Below are 22,329 nucleotides of genomic sequence, written 5' to 3'. Positions count from 1 at the left end.
TGGAATATGTTGTAGAAGTGACCTACAAAAGAAAAAGCTTAGATGCAGAGTTGGCAGCAGAGGCGAGATGTGTGGTTATAAAGCTGAGGTCTATCTAGTGGAGGTTGAAATCTCTTCTTTTCTATGTTAATGGGGTTGGGTATAAAAGGGTGGAGCTTGAAACAGGCAGTGAAACCATATGGTTGATAGTGGAGTAACTCTAGTGAATGGCTGTGATGACTGGAAGGTGTATGACTGTAGAGTGAAGATGTGATGGAATGTTTGCAAGACTGAAAATGTTGTCACCTCCAAACTGTTGGACTGGCCACTCCCTTTTGTTTTTAGGTTCATCCTAATGATGCCCTCATTCACTTGCATAGACGCATCTTTGGCCCTTAGGAAATTCAAGTGAACAACTACCAAATGCAAAGCGTCCAGGACTTCTACTATATCTACTTGATTAGTCACAGACTAACAAGGAAACAGGCCACACTTTCCATTATTTATTATCCCCCAAAATGGGTGTGTGTACAAAAATGGCTGTAATCCTTGACTGGTTAATGCCTTTGCATTTCAAATTCAGTGTGTACAGAGGGCAAACTTTGTCACACATAAACCATATTCAGATCTCCCATGTGAGAAGGGCATGATACACATGCACCAGGCTATTCTAAACCTGAGCTGGCAGGACAGACTGTATGTATTTTCGACCTGTACAGAGCACAGCTGGTTGAATCTTGTCTTGTCAAATTTCCATGTTCATGATGGATATTTTGAGTCCCTCTGGCTCCAGGTTTTCACAAGTCTTTTTTCACTACATATAGTATTCATTTTCCTCTTACACCCCTAAGTCCCACTATGCCTGCTCTATCCATCCCCATTATCCACTGTAATGCGGCAGATACCTGCTCCCATCTCTCCAAGGAGAAAGAGAGAGAGAGAGACAGGACAAAGGTGTGTCAGAGTGAGACCAGGTGAGACTGGGACCTCATAAGCTTCATGTTACGTTGTTAGGTGAGTGCAGTACAGATTTAGGAAAGACAACAATGGAAAAAGAGGTGCTATCATAGATTTACTTTCACATTTACAGGTGATGACTTTCAAATGTCCATATCATTAAATTAATAGCTGCACCAGAGCAGCTCCCACTCTGCTGACCAGCTCTACAGAGACAGGTGTGTCCCCCAGGACAGGGCTGCTGCTTCAAAGAACACAATGGTCACACAGCTGCTCAAAAACAGTGGATGGAAAAGTGCAAATATGGAATTTTTCTGAGAACAGACTGCGGAGAGCATAGCTGCCATTCGACAATGGTTCTCACACAAACAATAAAATTATTAATTATTTAGCATTTGGTCACGCTGTCCTGATAATTTATGGAAAAAATGGCTAATTACTGAAAATGTGACATGATTTTGAAAATATGAACACTGTGCAAACATTACTGTGAAATGTAATTAGACGAGGAACATCCTCCACTGAGCACACAATCTACAGTTTACACATTCACAAATGATAACAAGGCAGAAAAACATGAAAATACTGTCTGTATATTGAACAAATGTTCTCTTAATGTTTGTCTTAATGCATGTCCTCTGATATAAGTATTTGCCATGTTGTAAATCAGCTGTTGCATACAATGTGTTCGTCTATCTTTCATTTATATATTTATTTATACTGAATTAAACTTTTCCATTCCCCAAAATATCTTCTAATTACAATGTTAAATTTCTTGCACTGCTTAATACAAAACTAGAGAGAGACTTCTTCTTGCTTCTCATTTTTAAAACTTAAATAGCAGGCGTTTATTTTTCAGATTCATATTTGCACATAGTGACTCTTCATTAAACAGATAATGACTTAATGCAACTTAACTCAGTGTGGTTCAATACACATTAAAGAGTCTGTGCGTTCACAGAACCCTGTGAGAGGAGAAATCTCAGCAAGCGAGCCGCTCAGGTGTAAATACAGTGTGTAGGTTTGGTTTATTTGTTTTGTAACAAAGCACCAATGTAATCTAATAAGTGATTTGGTGCTATGAACTGTCATATATTTAAACCCAGCATTAGCAATAAAGAGAGGGATTTATGATGGAGACAAGACAGAGCATTATACAGAAGTGGACACTGGTGTCTTCTTCTGAAGGAGGAGTTGATAGCAGTATGAGTGGTAACGTCAAAAAGGGTGAGGTGTGGCTCAGCAGAAGAAGAAAAGAGAGGAGTGGGGGGAGAAGATGGGAAGAAAGGAGGAGTGGAAAATCACTTAAACAGATTAAACACAGTAGGATGAGTGAGGACTCGGTTTTTATGTGCATGTGTCTGCAAATGCGTTGCTATACAGTATGTGTGTTTGTGTGGTGGAGACAGGGGTTTGGATCAGCTTCTGGTCCTGCCCGGCAATCCATTATAGATTAGTAGTGGGTCGTCCCTGTTTTTATTACGTATGGAATCTATCATTAATGGACATCTAGAGGACTTCATAGGTATTCAATGAGAAAGACATCAGTCCACTGTCAGCACTAGCAGTGTTTGCCTCAGTGGCACTCAGTGTTGTGGAACCAGGGAATGGTGTTAAATTACTATTATTGGGACAAAGAGTGATACTGGCACTGGGTTATTCCATTTATCATATGATGACATCAATGTGAACATACACCCATCTACCAGGGTGGAGTGGAATTAACAGCAACGAGTGAGCATGAGATAGCTGAACACAATTAACAAATCAGAGACCAACAACTGTTTTTGTGAATTTTCTATAAACACATTCTATAAACATACAGAGTATATGTTCACTAATAATGTTAATGTCAAGTCGCAAATACGTTTAATTAAATGCATCTCATCTAAATACTGCAATGTCTTTCAATAGGTACTATTAAACGCCTCCAGATGATCAGCCGAAAAAGACACAAGTTACACCCCTGGCTTCCTGTTGCTGCCCACATCGGGTATAAAGCCCTGACCCTTGCATACAGAGTGACCAACTCAACAACACATGCCTACCTGAACTCCCTCATCCAGGTCTACAATCCATCCCATCCACTGCACTCTGCCAACGAATAATATATAGTGGTCCCCTCACTGCACCTCAAAAGATCCCAGGCTGAGCTCTTCAGCTCAGTGACAGCTCGAGACAGAAAACACACACACAGCGACTAAACAAGGACAACTCCCCCTCTTACAGGCCAGAAGTCGTCCCAATTCATCATAATATATTCAAAATATTGTTATGTTCCCTCCAAAAACGAGTTGCATATGAGTTTAATATTTAGGAGACAGGATTTATTTTGTAAATCTATCGTGGATCACATTTACTGAGCTACCTGAGGGTGCATCGGGTCTGTTAGGATCCAGGTATAAAAATATTGCTTCACAGCAGGAAACTGTGCTTCACGTTTTGCAGGATACTCACTTGATTTATAAACATGCCGAACACACTAATGTATAGAACTGGCGGCATGAATATTTCAGTAGTGACATGAACACAACGCCCTATGAGGAGTAATAATTTTTATCACCTTCTCTCATGAAGGAATTGAAAAAGGAATGATGAGCCTAAGAGGAGAGTTATGCATGTGGAAACGCATGTGTGGGAATTCTGTTGAAGGCCCTTAGTGTTCAGTGTTGGGAAGAAGAGAAACAAGATGAGTAGGTTTGGGAGAACGAATCGATTGCAGCTCGGCTGAGTGGGGCTAAAAACTATTAGGAAATACCATCAGGCTGTTTAAAAGAATGGCCTTGGCTAAAGTTTATCATGCCACGTTGTTACCTTTGAGGCTATTGCACTTTGTGACAACTCATACAGCGAGGACCTAGAGGTTTTTCAATTATTTCAACCAATTTGGAATAATGTAACTGTGACCTGAAGCTGTTTACGATGAAAGCATTATTACAGGAGAAAGCAAAGACTGAGTGCAGATGGAGGCAAAATGCAGAGCAGGGTGCTTTTTTTTACCCTTGGATTGCCCTAATTATACAGAGCATTGATTTTACAATGCATCCATGGATTGATTAGAAGAGACCTGCACCTCCCCTAAGGAAGAAGGCCTTCGCTCTGTGGACTCCTGCTCACTTTCCTTCTCTCATCCTCTGCTTGTTACTCCTCTAATTGTACCTGTTTCTCTCCTCTCTCCTCATTTCTTCTCTTCTTTCATAATTATTGAATCCTGTGTAGTTATAGTTGACACAGATTTAACAGCAGTCCCGTCATAGGAATCATATTTTAGTGGATTAGTCCCGCTGAGCCTCTGCAACAACAGACAAATGTATTATACTTTTATTGCCAATCCATTTACTCTTGTTTATGAATTTAAGGATCTTTCATTCTGTGTTCACATTCCTTCATTAACTGTGACAGAGCAGGCGATGCAGTGGGGAGCGCCATCAGACAGTGGTAGGAAAAATGGAAAAACAGCTGATCAATCACAGTCCCCACAGTGTGCAGGAGGCAGATCAGCCAGTGTAGCTAGCTAGTTCAACTGCTACTGTATACAGTATAAACCAGTCCAGAAAGTCCCTATCTTTATTTGGACGATTACATCTTATCTCTGTCTTCTATCTGATAACAAACTTTCTACAGTGATCTAAAGAAAAACAATCACGAGTCATTTTATCACGTGCCCCAAAACAGCAGTGACAGAGCTTTCTCCAGTCCTGTAGGAATCGGGAATCCTGTCCATCAGGACATTTATATACAGTATAGTTATATAATAGATGAGAGGTCAATAAAACACTGGACTTTAATGTGTGAGCTCACTGTTCATTTCCTTTAAACATGTCTTCATTCCACAAACCTAAAGCTACAATATGCATCTGAGACAACGCTTGCACGAGACTCAATCTGCTCTGCTCCCCCCAGCCTCCCCCGCTCCTTTCTCATCTATGTTCATCCACTGTCTGTGATGCTACACCACACTCTCCACAGCCCTTCAGGTATTAGTCATCATCAAATCAAGCAGAGATCGTTGGATTTCTGTTATTAGTTAGAAGGGTGAGCCTTGCTCAAAAACCTTCGGATCGAGTATCTCTGCACCGCTGCCAGTTGTTATGTGACTTCATGGGAAGTGTCAAAAGCACCTTTCCTCAATAAGATAAGTTTTGGTACATATTTCATATTTGTTCATACTTATTTATATATTAGCTTTAACTACATAAATACGGTTTATCTCTCCTAATCTCTACAAAATCATTGTTTAATCCAAACCATGGTTTGCACATGTCCAGTTTGTTGTAGTGTATCGCTGTCACATCATAAACAGATTTCTTTTTCATCAGAGATTTATTATGAACCACCTAAGTGAACTCCTACCTAATCTCTCTTTAGCCTTTAACTCTTCTGTTGTACTCATCTCCCATCTCTGCAATAAGGGGTTCAAGTCGGATAGCATAGAAAGACATAAAAAAAAAATGTTTATCTTATGATGAAGAGATGAATATAGAGTTAGGCCGTGAGATTGGAAGGATCAGTTGCTGTGGGCAAGTTGGTAAATTGGAAAAAATAGTAGTGCAGGAATGGAGAGAGACGAGTGTGTTTAAAAATCAATTACACAGTAAATATGACACGAGTCAGCAACGACGCCCTCAGGGGAAGCCAGGAAAAATGTTCCTGCCTGCACGTCAGTAAATCTGTTCTTTCTACAAATGAATTACTAATTTTATGTACAGGAGTGGGAAGAACAAAATACACACCCTGTGTGTGTGAGTGCTTATGTACACAAGCTATAACTCCCATGGGAGGGTATTATTAATTGATAGAGTAGAGTGAAGGAAGTGTTTTTTTCCTGCTGAGGGAGACGAGGGGAGAGGTACAGGCCCAGCATTACCTCTGATCTTTGGGCATGTCAGCAGGTCGGTGAGCCAAAGGAAAACATTGCAGCAGCCGGCACTTTGAACCAGGCTCAAAGATTGACCTGAGGAGTCTGGGAGGAAAGAGAGACAAAGAAAGACGAGGGCAAGGCCTGGAAAAAGTGTGAATAATAGAAGTGTGAGTGGCATGGACACATAGAGCATAAAGGGAGAGGGGATGAGAGGGATAAGGGCTAATAAATTGTTTACTTTTATAAAAAGTTTCTAATATTTCTATAACAGCTGACGTTATTTAGGGAAATGACTTGTGGGTTACAGAGTCTCCGCAGGGAGCGCATCAGTAGCTTAGCAGCTGCAGCATCATTCCTCCACTAGTATGTGTGCTTGATGTATTCAGCACAGAGTGCAGGTCACAGAGCATGACACATAATCACTCTAGTCACACACGTAAAGTAGTAGAAAGAGGAGAAGATTGAGACGATCCTCAGATCGCAGTAGCGTAAAAACTGAAAGTATGGGGTAAAACGGCTGCTGCAGCTTGGCTTTGTTCACTGGTAACGAAAATTGGAATCGCTGCACATTAAAACTCACTAATCAACATGTTTTCATGTTTGTCTCGTGCTTTTAAATTAGATTATGTGGTGTGATGCATTCAAATTCTATCTTGCAGTATACTGTGAAATCTATTACAGCTGTAAGATAAAGCCAAACGTCAAACTACTTTGTTATGAATAGTGTGCAGTATTGTAACACGTAGGATAAGTTTGAGCAAAAATAGATGAAAATAGCAGCTAAAAAAAGGTTTGGGCTGAAAGATGCACTATATAGTCAATTTAATATATCCAGCTCATCATTAGGACGATCAGTGCTTCTGCTCACATTAATGTGTAAGGACCATTTCCTCCCCAAGAAACCATAAAATACATGATGACACACCCACAGCAACACACAAACACACTGACAGTCACTCCTCTCTCTCTCTCTCTCTTTGTTGATTTCTTTCTGCATTTTGACCAGCTCTGCATTTCCCCTATAGTCTTCGTTTGGGTGGCTAGCTTGGCTTGGCAGGGCATCAGTATTGGGTCCGGCCCTAATGAAGAGCATTGATCCTTGTTGGGTTATGAGCAGGCTTTAGTGGCTGCGTTGAGATGTTAATAAGCCTGGCCTTATTCCGGAGGAGCTTTAATTAGCCTGTTGGAAATGTGCTTACGGAGCGCACTGTCACTCTGTTGTGGCACACATTGCTGAGCACGTACACATACTCACACACATACAGCGTGTGTAGTCGCACACAAGTAAATGTGGACAAGGGCAGCTGTACGGATTTACTTCAACACACACACATACACGGCACAGTCAGTCATTTCATGGACCACTGAGATGGCGATCAAAACAACATTCTCCATTCATTCAATTAATAGTTTCATTAGCGAGTCAGATGGTGTGAATTTAGTTAGCTACTCATGCCACCCAGACATGCACTCATTTTCATCTACTATGCGTAATGTACTTTAGCTCTTTTTATTCTTTGTCTTGTTCACCATCGTCTTTTGTGTGCTTTTCACTCTGGGTTAGGACTCACATACACTTTTCTATGTCATCAGTGGTCTAGTTCCAGTGAGGGGAATTTGACCCTTATATGTGTTTTTCCCTGAAACCTCGGCAGTAGGTCTAAAATCCAAAATACAAGTCTTCTGCTGCATTATTGGTGTATAGTAAAAAAAACTGCTCGGTTTATTGCTGAAACCGATCGTTTAAAAAATATAGTACACAGTGCAAACATCCATCATTAGCTTTATTTGTTTGGTTCAATCATAGGAAAGTGGTATTGAAAGTAGCAATGACACAAATCACTGTGCTGGTGTAGACTGAAATATCTCAACATGCATTAGATGTATTAGCATACTTCAAATGGGCTGGAGGAAGTTTGTGAGACCGAAAAGGCCGAAGACAGAACAATGGGGAATGATGAAGTGACATCATCCCAGACTTATAACAGAATTTATATTGTTTTATGCAATAGTTAATGTTTTTGCATCTATGCCAGTCCATAGTGGGGCTCTTACTGCACTGTTTTTAATATGTATCATATTGTTTCTGTAATACTGGAGGCCTGTATATGCTACCATGGCTATACAGTAAGTGCTTAATATGTTGCATGATGCCAATTAAAAGTCCATTTAGGCATATTGCTGCAGAGTGAAACAGTTTTAGTATAGCTCTAAAAGGATTAAAGAGGTTTTCATTGAACAGCAGCAGCCCACAGCACTGCAGTCATGGACTCATCAGATAAAAGCCGGTGGAACTTCCAGCAGAGATCAATGAGTTGAGGCATTTATACTGAAAACACAAAACTCTACTGGTCTCAACAGGCTGACTGACTGACTGCAGCTCAGGTTGGAAAACAGGCAGTTTGGACAATGAGATGTCTGATCTTTCGCTTGTGTGGCTGGTGCATGTTCAACATGTCAGTGTATGTTGGTGTGAGTCTCTTTAGGCCTTAAGTCAGAACAGAAGCCAGAGAGAGGTACTCCGCTGCTGTTTGCTCTCCGAGACTTATGTAAAATGCAGGACTGTTCAGGCGGTTCACCAGTCTCTAACCCATGCTCTGCTCATTAAGGTCGAAGGCTGTTTATCGAAGGTAGGTACTGGTCCTCGAGGGCCACTGTCCTGCTTGTTTTCCAATTTTCCCTTCTGGTTACCTGAATCAGGTTTGTTCAGCCAATCTGAAGCCGCAAGTGAGGAAATGGTTGGAAAACAAGCAGGACAGTGGCTCTTTAGAACCAGGGTTGTGGTATGAAAACAGTTCTTACAGTTCTAGTTAATTGCAGCCCATAAATATGAGACCTTAGCTGGTATTCATTCTCATGCTGCTGTACTGCAGTGGTTTCCTCGTTATGATCACAACAACCTCTCACAAGAAGAATCCAGGTTACGTGTCCAGGTCTAGGAGAACAGCTGAAACTGGGACAAAAAGAGGGGTCCCCTCCACAAGTATTGGGACAGCAAGGCTAATTCATTTGTTTTTCCTGCACACTTACTGTAGATACTTGGGTTTACATATCTGACAAAGGTTCAAAATGTAACCTTTTATTTACACTTTGATTGACTATTGTACCGTTTTGTATTAGATTACCCAAAATTGTGTGAGCAAAAGTATTGAAATAGATAGTTTTAAAGTAAATGTAACTTGTAAATCCCTTGTTTGTTTGCCAAATGTTTGGTTTCCTCCTTTGATATGTGTTGTGGTTCTGATCTCTTACCTTTATGTGAAAAATAGGGAAGGAAAATGATTTTTCATCACAGGACTAACAAAGTCTCTTCATCATTATGAATGCAACCAACATTTCATGTAAGTCGCTGCTTTTTCAGTGTATTTTACAGCTGTTGGTTTAGTCCCAGGTCTGTTTGGCTCTTGTTGTTGATATGCTGACCTCACCGCTGTCCCAGAATAACTACCTGGGCAAGACCCCTGGAGCCACATTCTAATAAACAGCATGGGGATCTCTTGGACATAATGCATGCAAACCTCCTGTCTGTCTTTTCTCTCTCACACACACACTCTGTCTCTCTCTCTTTATAACAAGCTCAAATTTCCCTCATGCAGAAACTCCCTGTAGTGAAAAACAGCTTTGGACAGCAAACCTGAACGGCCACGGGCTGCAAGGACATGCTACTCAAAATTCGATGAAGCATTTATTAATAGACAGGGAGTTTGTCTATGTATGCACTATATGCCATGCCTATACATAAATTGCTTACAATTCTGGGAAGGTTGTAGGTATAACACAAATATATGATTACATGAAATAATAAATGGGATTTTGCTTTATGTAGCAAATTCCCGAGCTCTGGTAAAAATGCATTTCTTCTTCTCTTCATCTTTCCACCTCCCACACACACACACTCACACACACTTTAACACACACCTGAGTGGGGTGTCGTAGTGCCTCGGAGGCCCACTTAGTGGCTGTGTGGATTTGATGAGAAGGGCCTTTTGCTTTATTTAGTGAAGTGCTGCGTAATATGATTATGGTCAGCATGCGTCCTATTCTCTCTCACATTGGAGAACACACTGGGAGCTATTACCCGAGTCCCCAATGACCGAGCCCTACCTGGAAGAGACAACGAGAAAGGGACACCTTAAAAATCATAGAAAACTTTCACACAGTATAAATATTATAGCAGAGGTGTAATATTAAAGTATGTAGTACAGTATAAATTTGAATTTTGCAAATCATATGCGGTACATATTCTGTAATTTGACTGTAATGTGCAAAACACTTGAATAGGTCAGGTCTCCACTCAGGCATAGCTGATCATCTGTCATTGTCCCACAGAGGTCACATTTAATAGGATACAGGCAGTCAGCATACTCGGCGTCCACAGCCAATGAGGAGAGAGCATAACGCATTATACAAAAGCTACAAAGCTCAGCGGTTTGATATGTCATGATGCACACTAGTGTTCATATTTCACAGTAACAAACAAATTACACAGTCTGGTTTTACAAGTGTAAAACTTATCAAAGCACTCAGAGGTCTGGTGTAATGTAGATTACAAACATGGCATCTGCTCAACCATGGAAGAGTTGTAATTTACCGGGGAAACAGCGAGCGTCTTTGAAAGTTAACACAATTCATTCTGAGTGACTCTGAGCCAACAACATTTCCTCCACAAAAACACAGTTATTTTAATGATGAGATGAGATGATGGGAAATGTCAAGTAAAAAACATTTACTATAATAATCTGAAATTATTACACATTAAGAAATTTCATGCCACCTTCATGTTCTGGAGGAACTTTAGTTTCATATTTTGAATCTTTTCTCTCTATGAGTTGTTCTGCTCCAATTAAACAGTTTTCTTTGTAGAACAACTCCAAGGCAGCAAAACTTTAGTAGACATATTTAAAGTGTGTGTAAACTGATTGTTGACCTACTGTAGCAGTAAATATAGTAGTAGAGTATTGTGGGATCAGAACACTAAGTCCAGAAGAGCAGCGGTGGCCTGACTGCGGTTTCTCAACCTACAGACGCAGTGCAGGGACCTGTCACAGCCACCGATGAGAATGTCCATACTGCCCCCTTCTGATACTCATCTGCACAGCACCTTCTGTGTACACTGCAATAAGAAATCCTCCTGTTGTTTTAAGAATTAAAAAGCTAACTAGTTAGTGACTAACCCTACTAAACCCTACCCTAAACATCAATTAATTGTCACACAATAATGATTTCACCATTATTGTCTAACAACATGCAAAATCTTTTAGAAACAAAAATAATAAACGATTCATAAAACACTAAAGCAAGTGTGAAGCATTTTCTATGCATCACTACTAACTCAGGTTCAAAGGACAATACTAACAAAAATAAAATGATATTTAATATGTACTCTCCCATCTGCCTCTAAGTGCTGTAATGTGATGTGGCTCAGGTAGTTTTCTAGTGTAAATTTACAAATTAGTTTCTGCATCTAGAGACAATATATATTATAATGTTGGAATCTGAAGTATGATGTGTTGTGTGCTCTCTATATGAGCAGCAAACGTTCCTTCAGGTCTCAGAGGAAGTTAATCATCACACTGTGATGAGCAAACTGAATCTGGTGGTCACCTGATGTTGATCAATTTTTTTTGTTTTTGTTGTTTTTGTGTTTCATCAATGGAAGCTGCAAATTTTGAAGCCAAATGTTTCCATTAAATTGACTTTGTCAACATTTGTGTGCTTAGGTGATAGGAGAGGCCAACAGTCAGCAGAATTAGCCAGGTAAAGCTGATGCAGGTGATAGCTATTGTGTAACCTCAGCTAATGATTAGAGGGTGGCACTACGAGCAGGCTTAAATCCTCCACACTCACTAATTAACCATTTGTAAACACATATACTTTAGTCAAAATGTATTTCTCAGTGCTTATTCTTTCTTTCTCACTCAATTTCTATTCTTTATACTTGTGACATGTTATTTTTTTTAACCATTTTCAATTTGTTGTTTTGCAGATTTTTCAAGCATCATGCTTAATAATGAATACTAAAATGTCACAGACATAGTACGTTCCACTTTTGGATGAGTGCAGTGGTAATTAATGAATGTTGTAGCATCCTCGTGCCTCAGCTCAGCAGATTGTGTGAGACTATAACCTGTAACTACAGCTGTTCAGCTCTAACAAAGGCCAAATGGTTTAAATGTGTTTGTGTGCAGTGGGTGTGCAGTGGGTGTGCTGTGTGTGCGTGTCCTATCTCAAGGTCACTCGGGCTATTGCAGGTATTTCCCAGTTCACTATCGGTTTAGTTTGTTTGTACATACAAAGGACATTTCAGCATTGTGAGAATATTTTGACGTTTCCTGATAATTTCAAAGGGGCTGTTTGAGGATTACGAATTAGAGTTAAGGGAAAGGTTGGATTTGAGCATTATTAGTGGCGGTTGGGGTAAAGGTAAGGTTAAGAGATGAAAGTATGTTCACAACTATACAGGGACACTTGCATGTGTAAGTAAATGCAATGTAATTTGATGCATGTTGTTGAATATGTGCACTGTGTATACAAGAACACTAAATATAACTAAATGCATTGGATTGTGTAGTTTTTTTTTTTTTTTACATTCTCTCTTTTAAAATTTAACATTTTAACATTCTCTCTGACTAATTAGGAGGTACCATTAGAGGCCTATAGGTTCAGGGAGGAAGAGAAATCCCAAGATTCTCAGAAACCGAGATGAAATAAAACAGCTGAGTATAATATAAACCTGTAAGATTGCTAAATTACTTGGGAATATAGAATAAGGGGGAAAGCACTGATCCAGAGGCCCTTCACCCTTCATGTCATTAAAAATCATATTGACATTCATGTTCATAAACATGTTACATGGCCTGTAGCTTCAAATTCAAAGTTAAAATTTGACTTGATTACAACAAAAGCAACATTTAAATCCAATATTTCCACTGAGTGCACATGTCACTGACATTACCTGTGCACGGGAGGAGAGTGGGTTGGCACAGTGTGTTGAAATGGTGGATGTACTGTAAATGCTGGTTTCACCACAGGCAAATATTTTATCCTTCAGGGCAGAAAGCAGGGTTTCATGAACTCATGTGAGAAAGAACCACAAACCACTGCTGGGAAACCTGGGCTCATATTTGGACTCTTTTCCTCAGGTTTGCATAAGCACAACTGGGGAAGTAGCCAATTACCCATCCCTATTAGTTTGTCTGCAAAGATCTAAGTGAGCATTTGTTTCTCTAACTGAATCAAATCTATTTGAAATGTTTTCCACTAATTCAGGGTTTTAAAACCAGACTAAATTATCCAAAATGGGAGGCATAAGGAGGGAGTATAACAGTAGAGATTGTTGAAACTAGAAATGGAAAAGAGAGCCAGGTAAAGTGCTTACCTGAGCATTCCAACAGCTTCTAGTAGGCAGGGAGACAGACAAATGTGTGGAGTGGCATTTACTCAAGATAAGAACAGGTCTGATACCAACACCCCAGACATGAAGTCCTGCCTCTCTGTTTGTCTGTAAGGCACTTGAGGCCGTGCAGGTGTGGGGCTGTGCTTTCATGCTGGTTCAACACAGCAGCCTGTGTTAAGTGAATGTTGTTTTGGTTGTACTGACGCTGCAGAAGATATTAGGCATTCAAACAGGCTCAGATCAGTATTTTCTACCTGTGGATGGTGCAGCAGTAACTTCTTGAGGCCTTGATTAGACAAGGTGCATTAAAAACTCAGCCCTGCTGCAGTGATTTATTGCAAGGATGCTGCGTGTTACACATTTTGCAGATTAGTGGATTGAGTTTAGAATTACTTTTTCTCTCTGGTCACACAGTGATTTATATTTATTTTATGTTTTAAGTCTTGTCACGTTGCTTGGTTAAGTCATTGTCGAAACACTGGGAAAAGTGGACCGGTGGACTCTGATGTAAAGTCCATCCAACACGGCGCTACTACTTCCTGTAGGTGACAGTCACTGTCAGTATACACCCTCAGTATTAACGGTTGGTGGCTACAGCTTTAAGATGTAATCATCTGTTTTTGATATATTTGTGATCAGACATTCAGCTTTAGAATTCTTTTTTTTTTTTCATGTTTATTTTAGAACATTTTAGCAAAATAATGTGACTGTACGTTTTTCTGAACACTGTGATAATTAGGGGTCCATTTGGAAAAGTGTCTACAGAAGAGGAGTTACAGTGTCATTCATAAACTTACAGGAAAGCCTGAGTGCAAATCATTTCATCAACTACATAGTCAAGTTAAGCTTTCACTCAATAGTCATAAAGTCATGAAACAGATTCTGTAATGTCAGTTATGCAACATTAATTATCTAAATGTGAGCCACGACAAGCTACTGGTCCTACCAGGCCGACTGAACAGGCAAATGTGTTTTACTGCTAATGAACTTCAACCCAATAGGACAACAGTAAATGATAAAACAGCAGCTCCAATAAAGAACAAATGGACTGAGTAATGACAGTTCTGCAGCGATATCTACTTTACATGTGTAATGGAAAAGAAGTTGTTCTTTAATCTTTCAAAAGTGACATAATCTGACCTTAATTTACAAAAATCTGTTCTCCTCAACTTCTAAAGGTCACTTTTTCCCACCAAACCTATTTGTTTCATCTATAAGTAAAGTTATAACAGCATTGTCAGTGAGGGATCACATGCTCAACTGTGCATAAGCATAAATCAATAACCCTTCCCTCCGGCACACACAAACACGCATTATCACCACTCTGTGCATCTTTAGCTCGTCTCCTGTACTGTTTGAGAAACTAAAGAGAGACAGAACAGAGAGCATTCAGGATTTCTTAATGCCACTTTGAATGAGTAATTCTAGAGACCTGCAGTTCTAATGCTGAGCATAAAAACCATTGCAGACGCATGCAGATAGCAACATTAGCGGCAAAACACAAACACATATGCACCCGAGCCCTGAAGAGCACCCATGGGTCTCTGCACTCATACGCACACACACATACAACCTCCTCCCACTGCCAGTGCTGCGTGTTTGCCAGCAGCCAGTGTGACAGCTGGTCGCGAGGCTCCTTGTTGTGAGATTGAGCCACGGGTAAATGATCTGTGTAAACTGGCCTTTTTATGGGACTGTGGGGGAAGATGTTTCATACGCTATTTAACTTGTCATCATTGTTTGGTCAAAAAATGTCTCAGTCTGTAGGAGATTAGGTAGAGTGGTGATGAAGTAACAGCGATTCAGCATTTCAAGGTACCACAGGGCTCAGCCGAGAAAGAGAACAAGGTAAGAGCAGAATCACACAGTATTCATCAAGTGATGAACGCACATGGGAAATTTCAGCAACTTTTATATGAGTTTCATATGAGGCTACACAGTCCAGCTCACTGTGAGCTTGTTTCCCCCTGATGTCCAGTCAAGTTTATTTGTAAAGAAATGAAATATATACTTTAAAAAAGAGCTCCTGTAACCAAGGACCAAACCACGTGACAAAATTCATACAGTGTAAGAAATGTAAGGGACAAATTCTCCACAAATACTACTGCTGTTGTGATTCATGTCTACAAATCAGTCAGAATACAACATGAAATATTCATGCAGAATACTGTATTGCAAATTACTTTATTATGAAAATGTAAATTAGATCAAGCACAATCCATTCGTGTTACAGCATACAGTGGCAAGAAAAAGCATGTGAACCTTTCAAATGAACAAATGATGTCCCCAAAATAATAACACAAGTAAATCTGATCTTTTATGTCTTTATTGAGAACAAACATGAAAAACTCATAGTGATATTGGAAAAAGTATGTGAACGCCCCCAACCTTTGCAGCATCAAACTCAACCAGGCCCTTCCTGGATTTAACCTGCACATGATGATGTTTCCTCCACCATACTTTATGATAGGGATGATGTTTTCATGATGATATTCAGTGACCTTTTTACACCAGACGTAGTGCTGTGAGCTCTTTCCAAATAGTTCAAAAGATTGTAGTCTTTAAAATCACTTTGTATCCAGGTATGCTAACACCTGACTCTAATTAGCTTTTAGCACTATGAGGCTTTTATGGTTGTTCTCAATAAAGACATAAAAGATGAGATTTCTTTATATTAGGCACATTATATTTGTTAATACTCTTGACTTAGATAAAGATCAGATCATGTTTTATGACAAATAAGGTTCACATACTTTTTCTTGCCATTCTACATATCTATCTATTATTGTATCTAAAACTACTCAAGGTTGTACTCCACTACATTTATTTGATAGCCATAATTAGCACTTACTGCTAAATCAATACTAATTGACTAACAAATCATTACACATGGTGACTGTGAAGATGTGGTATGTGGGTCGTGATCTAAAATGTGGAGGTCTGTACAGCTTAGGAGAACTGATTTCTCAATAAGTCAACTCTGTTTTGAATTCTGATGTTAAACATAATTATGTACTAACAAACAACCAGTGACCATCAGTCACCTGCAGATACAGTTCATCAAACTTAAATGTTCGTCCTGTTTCATATGAACTATCTAGTGGGAAATACACATTAATAATTTACTTTTTTACGGAGCTGTTCTTTGTGTTTGACTAATATAAACATGCTAACAAGCTAAACTGAAACTGAATTTTATGATGGATAACACACGATGCCATGAATCTTTACATATGTTCAGCCAACCTGATGCACGATGTGAGTTTGATTTAAGTGCCTTACACACAGGACCTTAAATGACCGTAGTCTTGTTCAAACTACATCAGAAGTTGTCAAATATATACATATACAACAATTAAACAGATGGTTGAAGTGGTGCGAGCTATTGATATGTTAATATGAATAACCCATCATAAGACGTGCCATGCATAGAATATACTAATATAACTCAATTTACCATACTATACCGTACATTCAGAAGATGCCATTATTGTATTCTTTAAGTATATATTGTGTTGGCCCTTCTGTCCTGCTACCTAAACCGAGCAGTAGCAGCAGCACCAGCAGCCCAGATAGGGCCTGACAGGCTGAAATGAAACACACAGATAGGAAAGTGGCAGCCAGGCAGACAGGAGCCAGTCTCTCATGGGCGCTGGAGATTAGACTGACTCCTACTTCACATTCCCCAGCGAGCCAGAGCACCAGGGGCATGTTCCAGCCCTCTAAATCCTTTCTTCTCCTCTATCTGCTGTATGTGTACACAGACATGTTTCTGGTAGAAGTCTATTAAGACTGCGTTGGAAGAGTAGGGGTGAATGTTCACATTTTTGAGATGATCTGACCACAGCACAGACCAGCAGAGAGAGCGGAGAAGAGGTGAAGCTCTCACCCACCCTGCATGGCTCCATCAGGCTGCGCTTGTCTGTTGGGGGTCTGGGAAAGGAAAACGATGATTTATTTGAGAGAAAGACATCCATCACTGGGAAACACAATTACAGACCAATTTTGTTAATTATGAGTTATCAGCTATTTGACGTGAACACACTAAAAAGGGCGTTTATCTCATGACATAAACCACTTGTAATAGAATTACTATTAAAAATATTATTTTTGAACATAGAGTCAAACCAATTTTAAGTGTAATACAACAAAAGCAACTTTCTGAGGTTTGACACACAATGAGAACCTGGGAAATGAAGACAAATGTTGAAAGAAACACGTGTTTTTAACGATTTTAATGTACTTTTCTAAGCTTTTATTGCTCCTCAGAAATTCCATTGTCTTTGTTTTCTACTCTAATGGTAGACCAACAATTCTGGCCGTGTGGTGATTACTTTTATGACTGATACAGTACCATCAATCAATATCAATCATCTTAACATTGGGGTTAATATATTTAGTTACCAAAATAAACATAACTCATGCAGTAGAGGATATTCAAAGTCAAAGTTGTCTGCCATACTGTACACACATTGTCATAAGGTGTCTTTAATTACCAGAGAGGTAAAGTCCTCTGGTTCCTGACTTCATATCTTGTCTCCAAACACACTCAAATATAGCAGAGCAGATGGGTTGTTACCATACATCACTGTCTGCTGTCTGTTCAGACGAGAGAAACAACCTCCAACCAACACTTACGTCCTTTCTCAGAAAACATGATTTAAACGTGCTCTCTTCGTATGGAACCACAGTCGTCTGCCATCAAGCTAAGAGGCAAAATGCAGCTCAGACCTGCGTCCTGCTGAGCCGAAATCAGCTGTGCTGATAGCCGCTATCTGAGATTTACTCCTGTCCGAGTGTCAGCTCCTCTGTTAACTTTCTTCTACACCATCTCCAGTTGTATCAGAGCTATTCCAGCATTCGCTAACTGCTCGTTATGGTTTGAGGTTGGTTTGAGTTGATAAAGCTTTCTCCGTGATGAATGAGGACTGGGATGATCTTATCTGGAGGGATCATAGCATCAATTTGCACCACTGACAAGAAATTAGAGGAAAAGCCTCTAAAACAAGACTGACAGCCTGCACACAAACGCAGAGCTTTAGCTTGTTCTCTCATAGACAACAAATACCTTTGGAAAATTCCTAACTTATCTTGCAGGCATGTGTATGTAAAATGAACACAGAGGTTAAAATGCCATTCCAGTCAGAAGAATGCAGCCGTAAAGGACAATGGCGTCACATTAGAGGGTGATCAAAGTTAAAAGGCATTTCTATCCACAGACAATGCCTCCCGGGTGTATTGCCCTATCAGTCAGTCCACAGAAACATTACCAAAAACTGACATAAACAGCAGATATGCAGCCTGCAAAGGGAATGCACCGCAATTGCGGACCCAAGTTTTTATTGACATAACCACAGACTGACCGGGGGGAGCTGTAATAGTGCCACGGGGCCCCCGACACACAGCCCTGTGGAGCACCGTGATGGACTGTGCAAATGAGGCTGTGGTGGAGCGGGCCCTCACCAATCACCTCATTCATAAGGTCGCTATCTGACTCCTGTACTGAGAGACGAGAATTACTCCATGTGCTAAACCATATCGGTGGACTTTTTCTCAAAGGTGAAAGATTGGGGTTACAGCATGTGGTGCACACAGAGTTTACGTTTGGGGAAAATATGCAAAATGTAAAAAAATCATTTGAAATCTCTTGTATCCTTAATTAGGATCAGTGTATATGAGGACAAAAATATATGTTACACTTAATTATTTCAGTTTTACGTCTTCACTTTTATTCCATATTTTCATTATAAATCTATTTGGATATCACATGTTATATGTGGGCAGTATGTTGTCATGGTAACATGTATATTAATGCAAACAATATATAAAAATATACTCAGCAATTAGCAAATACTACTGAAGTATGTATAGATTATACTGTATGTGTGTTTAATAGCTCAGCATCATGACCTGCCATCATTTTGTTGTGTTGGCAGTTAGAGCGATCACACTCAGAGGTAGATAATTAATCAACCTTCAGGGAGGAATTACTTGCTATCTAATGATACTATTTGCATTTAATAAAAATCAAAAACATGTTATTGTAAAAATGTTATTTTAAGCTAAATAAATAATATTCTACGAGGCTACATAGGGAGATGCAAGGTAGTGGCTCAGCATCTGCCCCCTTTGACCAGACAACAGGAATGAGATCAGTCTGTTGTTGGAGCTGCTGATAACAGAGAAGATGTCTGTCTCTTAAAACTAGACTGAGCTCGTTGAGTTATATGGGTTTAAGTGAGGTGTCACCGCAGAAACGGCAGCTGGGCCTATACTGCAGACACAAATTCACCCAGTGCCACAAAATCATTTACTGACTCAAACAAACATTCACTGGTTGGTTTAAACCTGTTTAAGTTTATTTCTTCAATTATTAATTTCACACAACTGTACAGAAAATATATGTAGAAAGTTTTTGTTTCATTTGTCTCTTAGCTTTATGACCATTTGTGATGCTTCTGTACTTTTTTGCATCTTTGACCATTTCCTATTATTCATTCTTAGTCGCCTGTCTGCCACAACATTAAAACCACCTACACCAAAATTAAGTCATTGGATAATTTAGTCATTGAGGTGCCACACACACCAGCTGTAAATGTATTATACTTACTAATCATAGTGATCATTTGGAACATTCAGCAGTTATCATTTAGCAGTTTGAGATTGAGGAAATTCTTTCTTGTCAGGAGTGACCGCTCACATAAACTAGAGCCAGAGGACGTTTAACTAGGTTTAGATTTTTTTAATTATATCACACATTTTTCTGTTTTATGTCAACTGTATCATCGAATAAACTTCAGGAACACATTGATAAATAGCTTTATTTAAATTAAATGTGATTTAATCAACACACCTACAAGATAATAATTATAGTTACCATTCTGTGAGAAAGATGATAACATTAGAAGATAAATAATGAGACGCTGGCAGCAACATATCATGATGGTTTAGATGTTAAAAGTCTATGGTATCACTGGAGAAGCTTATTTCCTTTAATATTTTCTGTAGTGAGTCGTGTAATTATAATATAATTTTATCTCCTTTAGCAGGAATGCTTGTGTGAGATTATGTGAAGACTGTACTGTTCACATTATTTAATCCAAACCATAAAAGAAAACAGAGAATAAAAACCAATGAGTCGGCAGTGAAAACATTTCTTACTAATTTAATCACAAAATAAGGGAACATAACAGGGGACACATGATGATCTCCTCACATCACCTGTACATTTGGATAATTATCTTACTTAGAGAAGAATAAAACATTCACTCTTTCTTTACTGGGACAGAGATTTTCCTGATCCTCAAGTCCTAATAAATATTAAACAATATTTTTACATCAGGTTTAACTGAAATATATGATGCTGCATTTTCATTTGTTCATTCAAATAAAGAAAACGTAAATAAGCTTAATAAACACATTAAATCGTTAAATCATGGAAATTTACATGGAAACTTTACACATAGTTAATTTATGTAAATGTCAACGTTTTAAACATGATTGATTATTGAGTGCAGAAACTAAATAAATGCTAATTAATTAGCTTTAGAGGAGGTGGAGTTGTTACCTGCTCAGTTTGGGCACAACAGTGGATTCTGTCTAACTCTCAATAATAATGTTTATGTCCTGAAATATTTCCACATCCCTTAAATATGTCGTATGTAAAGCACTTTGAATTTCCCTGATGCTTGATGTTAGTCATTATTATTTTTATGGTTGTGTATCGTTGTGGGTGAATACGTTGTTGATCAGAGCAGTGGTTTAAAGATGTCCCATGTGACTGGAAGGCTGTAAAATAACTAAAAATAAAAAGGACATGTGTGTATGTAGAATGTATGTATGTACAACAATAATCAGATAATCAGACAAACTTCCCAAAGCATTTCAGGTACCGCTAAACCCATCTGGGCATTTTGCAGCAGGTTTGCAGCGATTTTTACATTTCTACGTGTTTATTCTTGTCACCAACTCCTGTTTCTGTCTCTATTCAGTGTTAAACCATCGCGCTGATTCCTATCACCAAGGTCACTAATCAAATGGAGGAGAGTCACATGTGTTTTGTGTACGGAAGAGACTTCAGAGTCGGTGCTGAGGACTGTCCTGATGCCTCCTGCGACTCCTGCTGCTGCTGCACAGTGATGTGAATCATCCTGCTCAGCATTTACACATATGTCATGATTTAATCAGAAAATTGCAGCAACTTGAGATTTTCCCAAACTTTCTGACCCGGTTCTAAACAGTGGAACAAGCTTCGTTATTGCGCAGCTGCTTAAGATCACTTAAAGTTTGTTAAATTCTGATTCTGATTATTTAAATTACATAGTTTTACATCTAATAATGTAATTAAAAAGCTCAACTAAACATGAAATTATAATTACTGACTTAAATGTTGCACTGCACTTGAAATGTGCTCTATCTGGAGAAGAGATCCCATTCCCTCTGGAAGGTGACGAAATTTCAATTATGATTAGAAAAGAAGCTCAAGATAAGATTTTATCTTAATGACACAGGAGTTACCTGTGCTGTGATAAATATTCTTGTTATTTGAGGAGATAAATATCTCAACAGGCCAACGTGATCCTGTGGAGTTTTACGTTCATTCGCACTCGTAGTTGAACCAAGAGTAAAATAAAACACAATAAAATACAATAAAAATCTCTGCTTCAAATCTCACTCTGTATTTATATATTTAAGTATCGTATTTTACTGTACACTCACGAGGCCTGCGCCGTGGAACCGGCCACGCCATGTTGTTATAGTTAAATAGGAATATTAAATAAATATCTGTACTGTTAGATATGTGGTGCGAAGTCGTTTCACAATTCGACATCAAGTGTCGGGTCATTAGAAGAAGAAGGAAGCAGACAGACAGACTCCACTGAGGTGGACGGATGTGGAAAACCAAAGGAAGGATTAATGAATGGACTGGAGACAGTGTCAGTCCTTAATGTTATTAGTCGGTCAAAGAATCACCTGAACGCGTTTCTGAACAAAAGATCAATCAAAGCAGAGTCAGAGAGAAACTGAACCCAGTGTCGAGATGATTACCTCACATTAAGACGTCACGAGATTATTTTTCATCACGTCTCTTTCACCTATTTTAATCGAAAATAAGGTGCTGGGTTCAAATTGTGGC

The sequence above is a fragment of the Anabas testudineus genome, chromosome 7 (assembly GCF_900324465.2).
Source record: "Anabas testudineus chromosome 7, fAnaTes1.2, whole genome shotgun sequence".
NCBI lineage: Eukaryota > Metazoa > Chordata > Actinopteri > Anabantiformes > Anabantidae > Anabas > Anabas testudineus.
Note: the sequence above shows the minus strand (reverse complement) of the source record.